The sequence below is a fragment of the Protopterus annectens genome, chromosome 10.part0, assembly GCF_019279795.1.
Source record: "Protopterus annectens isolate FY-2018-M chromosome 10.part0, PAN1.0, whole genome shotgun sequence".
NCBI classification, from domain to species: domain Eukaryota; kingdom Metazoa; phylum Chordata; order Ceratodontiformes; family Protopteridae; genus Protopterus; species Protopterus annectens.
In genome coordinates, this window is record NC_056744.1 from 1,805,501,680 (window position 1) to 1,805,509,929 (window position 8,250).

Here is an 8,250-nt window from a genome sequence, read left to right on the forward strand (position 1 = left end):
GAGTGCTGTGTACAATCAGGGAGTACATAAGGAAAAGCAGATCAGGCTATTGAAAGTAGTCCAAAGGAATGCAACAAAAAACATGGGAAAAGGATAGAAAAGAAGTCTCTCATCACAGATCAGAAGGTGCAATGATGAGACATAATATGGCTGCATAAAATCTGTCTGGAATACGTGAGAGGGGCCATCCTTAGCAGGAAGGGCAGAAGAAGGATGCACAGGCAGCAGATTGTAAGGACTGACCATTTCCTGGATCTTTGAAAAAAACTCTTTACAGAAACTGTTGTAAACTTGTGGACTGGACTTCCAGAATGGACATTGCAAAGGGAGTAGGCATTCAACATGGCATGGGGAAGGCAGAAGGAGGAAGCTAAGAGAGAGACAGACAGAAAGAGGAGGACAGTGGTGATGGAAGGAAGGCTAAGTATTAAATGCACTTAGTTGGAAACAACATAGTCTTATCTTATTTTATTATGAAGCAAATCCAATGCAGTATAAGTCCCAAAAAGCTGTTTTTATTTTACATCAGCCATACCTGACAGAGCTGCTATCTGAGGTACCTGTGCTGTTTCATATGAGAGCTGGGCATGTTAACCAGGAACAGATGATATGTTCACAGCAGATGCAGACTCATGGCAACCCGTGAATGGCACAGCAGTACTAGTGTTAACTATACATGTAGATAAAAACAAATATAAGACACTGTCTTGCTGTGAACAGCTACTTTCCTCCTGCAAACAAATCCTGCATCTTCCTGTTTGTGACCTCCTTCATATCCTTCATCTCCATCATATCCTTTATATCCTTCACCCACCTCCTGCACTCAGCAATGAGCCATCCATGTCCTGCCCACACCATTCATGTTTCCTAAGCTGTCAACTCATCTGTGACCTCATAAATCCTCATTTCCTCCACAACCCACCAGGAAAGTGTTATCTAAGCAGACAGCACTAAAGCTTTTTGTTCTTCTCGTCTTTGAAGTTTAGCTTTCTCTTTATTCCCATATCTATCTGTGAAGGTTTATAATACCAGTAAAGCAAGCTACCTGGATGAGCTACATTTTCTACCTATCTCAGTAGCTGCATATACTGATTGTTAAAAAGTAATATCACCTGAATGTAACATCAACAGATTGGCCAGTTTGTGTAATGCAATACATACTGTGGTATTACTACAGGGCAGATATGTACTAATGAAATGTAAATAGCTTATGGCATGCATGCATACACAACAACGCTCACCACAGTATCCATTTTGTGAGGCACTACCTTTCACTGCTACCTCCCTGGATTAAATGAAGAGATACATTATGGAGCTCTATGACTGTGTCCCAAGCTGGTATAAGCCAAGCATTGAGCTGCATTCTACCTTCCTCAAGGATGATGCCACAATATGAACAAAGATGAAGGACATCAATAATTGGCATAGCTTCTGGTGTCACTCAAAGGGAGTTCAGTCTTTGCATGAGAGGACATGATTGACAGACCACAATGCTTTACCAAGGATTGTATGCACCTGTCCCCTCTAGGCTCTTGAATAGTAGCTAAAATATTGTCCTCCCCCATAGTGCATTTTTAGGCATGGCCAAAATGACAAACCTTCAGACATAACAAAACCAACCAAAAGGAATTTAAATGTTTTACTGCTCAATGCAGGGAGCCTTAGCAAAAAAAAAAAAAAAAAAAAGAAAGAAAGAAAATGAGACATCATGCTATCAGTGCAGGGCTAAAATGCCTGCTACTGCATAAGGATGGATTAAAAATGGAGGTATTTCAATCTACATCAATAACTAGCTCATCTCAAGGCTGGTCAAACAGGATGACATGCTTGAGCTTCTACATGTCCAAATTACCATAGGCAAAGTATAGGGTCTGATTCTTTTCAGGGAAGTAATGTGGCCAAGTGGTCTAAGGCTCTGGATTCAGGTTCCAGTCTCCACGGAGGTGTGGGTTCAAATCCCACCACTGCCAATTTAAGGCTATGAAGCACTGTCAATCACAGATGATTGCAAGTTGGGAGCTATTATTAACTCCCCAAGTGATGTTGACATCCTACAGAATGGCTTCACCAAGACGAATGACTGGTGTCAGAACCATGGCCTTAAGCCCAATGCCAAAAAATGTGTCATCATCCCCTTTGGGAAAAACCTGGTTCCCATGAATTAACACATTGATGGTAGTCCACTGAACACAGAAGGCATTATACGAGATCTGGGAACACAGGTTGACAGCAACCTCTCTTCTGATCACCACATTACCACTGTGGTCAGAAAGTCCTATGTGGCACATCTCATTACTAAGGGTTTTGCATCCAGGAAGAAGGGGGGGGTCATTGTCTCCCTCTACTCTCCCCTCATTAGGCCAGTCATCAAGTACAATGCCCATTTGGCATGTACCTCACTAGAAACCTGCAACAACTGGAGAGGCTGCAAAAGTAACTCACAAAGAGGATCCTAGGCCTTAAACACTTGTCCTATATGGACAGACAAAAAATTCCAGCTATTCTCATGTCGCCTACTTAGAGGCGATCTCTGCTTGACTTACAAAGTCATGTGTGACCCAGCTCTGTTAGAAATGCTACATCTGAAGAAATCCCAATCCCTCCGTACCACATGCTTCACAGACCTCAACCTCATTACTACAATCAACAGAATGTACTGGAGGGACAGGTTCATAACCCAGAGACTGCCCATGCCAAGCAGAGCACCTCGCTGACCCTCTTTAAGAGAAATCTTGATGAGTGGATGGGAAATAGAAAATTCACCCTGGGGATAACTCCAATGGCTGTACTCGACAGAGACACTGGGAACTAAGGTCAGGTGGCACAATGCCGGGATAATCCTATGGCTAGGCTTGTAAAGGCCCCAGGGCCATTAGCCTAGTACACACCTATGAATCTAGGAACCATGCCATTTCCTTACAAGTTATAGGTCCCACTTTGTGACCCAGAGTACCCATCGCTCATACTTAAACGTACTGGAGTATACTGCTATGAACCTATAAGTCTGTAGTCTGTGGAGTGCATTGCACTCTATACTGTGATCTGCAGGTAACCTATACATCCTATAGCCTACACATGACAAGATTTCAAAGCTTACAAAAACTCAAAGTATAGACACATGAAGGCCTAATAAAGACTGAGAGACATAAAACAGACTAAAAAAACAGCTCAAGGTTCACTTTTATTATAATAATCAAAATTCTCAGAATGTGCTTTCATCTTTTTCACTTGAAAACTTCATCAGACTGAATTAAAAAACTTTAAATAATCAAATGAGAAAAAACACCAATCAGTTTTAAAGACTTAGTTTTCAGTTTGCATTTAAAATTACTGGATACATCTCTTTCTCTTACAATTTTTCATGTGTCAAGATATTATTTATGTTGTTTGTTCTTATTGAATGAATATGTTTATAAAACTGATTGTCTGAAAAATTGTGCTGCATAAACCACTTTATTACACTTAATATGGAAAAAAAGATTACGTGAAACTAACTTCATTAGTAGTAGCATTATAATATATAGGTCCTTCCATTCTAAACTTAAAATAATTTCAGTCTAAACACAAACATTCCCTGCATATTATCAGCACATTCATCAACTTATTTATTAAAATATTCTTTCAGACTTTTATTTCTTTTATTAGCAAATATAGGGTTATCACCCGTTACTCTCTTAACATCAGGATATGCGCTAAAATAGACAATTTTTTAAAATATTTCTTTTTTCAAAGAATTTTTATTAAATTTTAAACAAGATTAAATATTTTTACATTTCTGTTGAACTAGAAATATTTGACATATTAACAAATAAAAACAAACTTTAAACTTTTGTAAAAATATATGATACAACTATTTACAAGGGTGTCTCTACTTAAAAAATAAGAATTATTGATTCAATATAATCATTAAATTTCATTAAATTAATAATCATTGTTTGTTTAATAACTTTTCCAAGTGTTGTATAAGGAAGTGATTCTTGTCATTTACAATTTAAAGGTAATACGTTCAAGATGGCAGTCTTCTGTGTATATATTCTCAGTTTTTTTCCTGCTGATATTCTTGCAACTTTAAATATACTTACATGATTCATAAAGGTTACCACAAAGTATAGACTACATGTGCACCTAGTGTAATCTTTCTGAATGACTAGAAAGCACAAAAAATGTGATAAAAATTTTATTGAATAGATATCGTGTACACTTAGTGTAGGCTTATTGAATCTGGTCCAATGAGTTAAAATTTAGATGAGTTATTTTGTATCCAAGTATGTCCTTGAATTTCTTTCCATTTGGCAGTATAATAACTATTACACCAAAGTATTACTGTTTTCATAATTGATGACAATATATATAATTCTAAATTTTGTAATCCAATACCACTTTTTTAAAATATTTCTAATGCTCTCAGAATCTACAGAATAACGTTGCTGCCTGAATCTTGTACTCAAGAGCTCATCAGTTTTTTTCTTGTCCTGTACTGCCATCTCATAATTTACAGTATTCTGACAATAATTTACAAAAACCTTGCTTCATAGCAAATAATGAAGAAAAATGTAATAACTCTGTTATCTATTTATTGTTATATACCAATGACAATCTAAAATGTACAACTGTCTCAATAACAAAGAATACTTAGCTTTCTCTCATTTCATTGGAAATTTCTTCATGTGTAGTAATTCTAGGTATTCTCTCTTCTTTTCCTTACATGATACTTAACTTGACTTCACATAACTTGGATGCATACTCTTCTAGTATAAGATGGAATTGCTGCTATCTTTTTCCTTAAGCATTTTTCTTAATGTATTAGCTTCCAAATATTTATAAATGCATACATCTAAATATTCATTTACCTTTCATTCACTGTAGTCATACGTTTAAAGAAGATGCAGAGAATTAACTCTCCACGCTATTAATGAGCTGCTTTCTGTAGTCAAGGAAACGGGGATCATAGATTCGTACAGCTCATGGCAATTTACTCCTTGTCAGTGTACTCCCTCAGGCCACACCTCCTTTGTACAAGAGGGCTATAAGTCAATCCCAGAGTAAATCTGTGGATACTCAGCCAGTCATCTATGTTATATTTAAGGGAAGATAATGAGTTACACAGCTTGACATGCAGGGGAAGTATATTCCAGAGATTAGGGATGCTTGTGGTTAGAAACCTGTCCTTCCATTATGTTTTATTCATCTGTGATTGAAGCTTTAAGTTCCTGTTTCTACTGGAAGAAGCATTGTATTTTTGGAGATACAGAAGGTCCAGGACAACTGGGTCTCCAGTGATACAATAAGTGAGACAGAGATCTTACCTCAAAAGTCTATAAGATATTGACTAAAGGGATAGAGCTTTCTGACTGTCTTAATAGTTCAAGGACTTAAGGCTTGTGATCCTTTTGGTTGAAACCTTTGGGATCTTTCTAATACATTTAGTGACATACATCCCAAAGCAAAGGGGGCACTGTACTTCATAACTGGTCTGATTAATGCTGAGTACAAGGGGGATGTAATTACCTCTTAAGTCCTTGAAGATATTCCTTTGGGAATTAGTTGTGCTAAATATTTCTTACAATTGTTGTCATATGATGGTCAAAAGAGAAAAATGTTGAACTTCCAAGATGGCTACATACAGATCAACAGCTAAATTTCAGCTATTCTAGTGTGAAAACAGAAACCAACCAAAAGAAAAAAAGTGCCACTTAAACTGTTTTTTTGCTAAATTTCAGTTTCTGACTAGTAAATACACTGCTTGGATGCCAGCAGAGAAGAAATTTGGAAAACCTGAAAGAACATCAACCAGAAAATGTTAAGAGAAAACACTGTCTGGGAAGGATTATGCAGCTGTTCAGCAAAAATCAGTTCAAGCTTCAGCTTTGGTTCAGGAAATTACTTCCAGTAATTTTGAGGAAAAAATAAATTAGATGTACTCAGAGTTGATTACAATAAATGAAACAGTGCAGGAATATATCAATTCAAACCACAAAAGACTGGAAAAAATAGAACAAGCTTTAACTAGCTATTTAGATGAACTGATAAAACTGCAAAAATCAGAGACTGATATGAAGAAAGAGCTGGCTGAATATAAGGCTTCTCAAGAAGAAATGTTTCAAAAAAATAGTATCGTTAGAAAACACAACCAGAGAAAACCTGAGATTTTTTACTGTACCAGAAAAACTTGATGGAATAGACTGTATTAATTTTATGAAAGCACAAATAAGCAACTGGATTGGTGTTCCACAGCATGTGATCATTGTAAGGGCTCATTGAGTATATGTTCCAAACGTGGCCATGAGAAAGCAGTGAAGACCTACATTAGTAAAGATGCAATCATACCAGCAGAATGAGTTGGTCCAGACAAAACTGTGATAGAAAGGCAAAGTGTTAAGAATTGGAGACAGCAGAGTGCTTGTAGAAAATGATTAGTAATTGTACACCAGGCAGAAGAGAAGCTAATTTATCCCAGCAATCAGGAAATGTTGAGAGTCAGCTGTGAGATTCAAGCTGTTATATCTAGCTGTCTCCAGAGTATTTTTTCGAGGAAGATCAAAATAATTTTTGATGCAGGACAGGCTAAGGAGGGAAAAAGTGAGTCAGCAAGCAGAACAGGACTCTGCTTCTCATTCTTCTGACAATAATTCATAGAGATACTTCACCAGTGAGACCTTTTCCAATGTTCCAAAGAAAAATGCTTGAGAGACAGAAAAAGGCATAGAAGTTAACTAGAAGAACCAGGAGTATCTTGGACCTGAACTAGAGTCTGGTTTTGGGAGATGGAAATGAACAGTAAGAAGACCAGCAACTCTGAAATTAGTGAATAAATGGAAGACTATAAAGTATCTGTCAAATTTGTGAAATATGGTTTTGCAAGAAAAAGTGGCTAAAAATTATACTTTTGTTGACTTTGCTAAACATGTGGGTGGACTGTAAAGTATATACCCCACGTTATACCATTAATATTTAGATGGACAGTAAAATGGGGAAAGTAACTGTCAGTAAACTCAAACCAGGCAAGGATATCTGATGGTCAATAAAATCCAGAGAATCAGTTTAGCTTACAAAAAATTTAATACACGCTTTCGTCAAGAAGACTTCATCAGAAAAACACATTCCATCTCATTTGGGCAATATATAACCTAAACAGTTAAAATCAGTCAATCAATCATTTAATTACGTCACCAAAAATAATTATACTGAACAATCCATTAACCCCTATTATATCAATAGAAATGCATATCAGATATATGAAAACTATAAACACTTTGCATATACATAATATTAGCGACTCTAGGGATAGCAAATCAAGATTATTATACTAGTGCTGGTGTAAATTTAGCGACTCAAGGGATAGCCAACTAAGATTGTTATACTAGTGCTGGTGTATGCGCCAGTCACTGCTTTTAAATATCACTGGGCCTAAAGTAATTAAGCAATTGTGGCTACACATCTTTACCCCTATTAACTGATTGCCTGCAGATGTTACAGCTTGCTATAGCCAACATTCCATCAGCTACTCACTGACTGCATTTAAGTGCCTACTTTGTGTGCCATTTCAATGTCTTTTTTTGGTGCTTGTCAAGAGCGTTAGTTACTGTTTAACCCTACACTACACTACATTGTAGCCATATCCCTTTGACTAGCTTTACAATGCTGAATTCCTAGGGCAAAATAGAACATTGACAGAAAAGAAAGATGACATATAGAGAAAACTGATTTAATATAGTATTAATGATATGTTTGGAACCTATGAGTAACACAACACTAGTTACTGTCGGTGTTTAACTTGCATAAAGCTATTTTACTGACTTCATTGGTATTGGCCTAAATGTAAGACAAGTTTTTTTTTTCCTGTGCTGCTAATGTAAGTGTATCATTGTCTCTGTAACTGCATTAACTACTGCATATAGCTCTGCCCTTGTAATGTGCGTTAATGTTTTATTTTTCCTTGGGCTAATTAGAGATCTACCACAAAAAGTGAAATGCAATAAGTGAATATTTTAAAGTGTTTATCCTGAATGCATTGTTGTTTTTATCTCGTATTTCTCCTTCCCTCTGACTACACACTTTGTCTGCCATCCCTTCTCTCACTATCCTCCCCTACTCTAGTGCAGTCTAGCAAGAGACCTCTCCGCACTACAATTTCCCATCTTACTTCTTCTGCACTTTTCCCTTCTTACTTCTCTACCCTGTCCTGATACTTGCTCCTACCCTGGTTGTTTCTGGCTTTGAATACTGAACACTTCTTGCCCTCTCTCTCTT

General features: G+C 36.8%; 1 non-coding gene across 1 annotated transcript; it reads left to right on the forward strand.

Moving 5' to 3' along the window:
• The first annotated feature begins 1,888 nt into the window (after window positions 1-1,888).
• Window positions 1,889-1,970, forward strand: TRNAL-CAG. The gene has a single exon. It is a non-coding gene; the product is annotated as a tRNA-Leu (tRNA).
• Window positions 1,971-8,250: the final 6,280 nt, after the last annotated feature.